A 1452-nucleotide genomic window follows, 5' to 3' on the forward strand; every position below is an offset into this window, starting at 1 on the left:
GATTTTCCTAAAGAGAATGCTTTATACTCTTCGGATGGCGGAATCTTCATCGATAACCGATCATATCAACACACTGAATACTCTATTTGCCCAACTCACTTCCATGGGGCATAAAATAGGGGAAAATGAACGTGCGAAGCTTCTACTTCAAAGTCTACCAGATTCATATGATCAACTTATCATCAACATAACCAACAATATTTTTATGGGCTTTTTAAGATTCGATGATGTCTTAACTGCGGTTCTCGGCGAAGAAAGCCGGCGCAAGAATAAGGAAGATAGGTTGGTAACCTCGAAGCAGGCAGAGGCTTTACCGATGATAAGAGAAAGATTTATGGACCGTGACTCCAGTGGGAGCCAAAGACGAGGAAGATCAAAATCGAGAAGTAAGAAGAAAAATATTTACTGCTTTAAATGTGGCGGTAAAGGGCACTTCAAGAAAGAGTGTACGAGTATTAACAAAAGTTCTCAAGGAAATGTGGCCAGTACTTCAGGCAGTGGTGAAATATTATTCAGCGAAGCAGCAACAGTTGCAGAAGGCAGACACAAATTTTGTGACACATGGATTAGGGATTCAGGAGCGACGTGGCACATGACGTCTCGGAGAGAATGGTTTGATCATTATGAACCAGTCTCAGGAGGATCTGTATTCATGGGAAATGATCATGCCTTGGAAATCGCTGATGTCGGTACTATCAAAATTAAAATGTTTGATGGCACCATTCACACCATACAGGAGGTACGACATGTGAAAGGGCTGACGAAAAATCTTTTGTCCTTGGGACAATTGGATGACATCGGGAAAACTCGTATCGAGAATGGGATCATGAAAATTGTGAAAGGCGCGCTTGTGGTTATGAAGGCGGAAAAGGTTGCTGCAAATCTGTATGTACTTTTGGGAGAAACACACAAAGAGACAGAACTAGCTGTTGCATCAAATGGTTCAGGAGAAGAATTAATAGTGTTATGGCATAGAAAGCTCGGGCATATGTCAGAACGGGGGTTGAAAATTCTCTCAGAACGGAAGCTGTTGCCGGGACTTACAAAAGTGTCACTACCCTTTTGTGAGCATTGTGTTACCAGTAAACAACACAGATTAAAGTTTGGCACTTCTACTGCCAGGAGCAAAAGCATATTGGAGCTGATTCATTCGGATGTTTGGCAAGCACCGATTGTATCCCTAGGAGGAGCGAGATACTTTGTCTCGTTCATTGATGATTTCTCTAGGAGATGTTGGATGTATCCAATCAAGAAGAAATCAGATGTTTTCCAGATCTTCAAAGATTTCAAAGCGCGGGTTGAACTTGATTCTGAGAAGAAAATTAAGTGTCTGAGGACTGACAATGGAGGAGAATATATCAGTGACGAGTTTGATGCATTTTGTCAACATGAGGGCATCAAAAGACAATTCACGACGGCTTACACACCTCAACAGAATGGAGTGGCGGAGCG

Source organism: Primulina huaijiensis, chromosome 16 (assembly GCF_012295235.1).
Source record: "Primulina huaijiensis isolate GDHJ02 chromosome 16, ASM1229523v2, whole genome shotgun sequence".
In the NCBI taxonomy this organism is placed as follows: domain Eukaryota; kingdom Viridiplantae; phylum Streptophyta; class Magnoliopsida; order Lamiales; family Gesneriaceae; genus Primulina; species Primulina huaijiensis.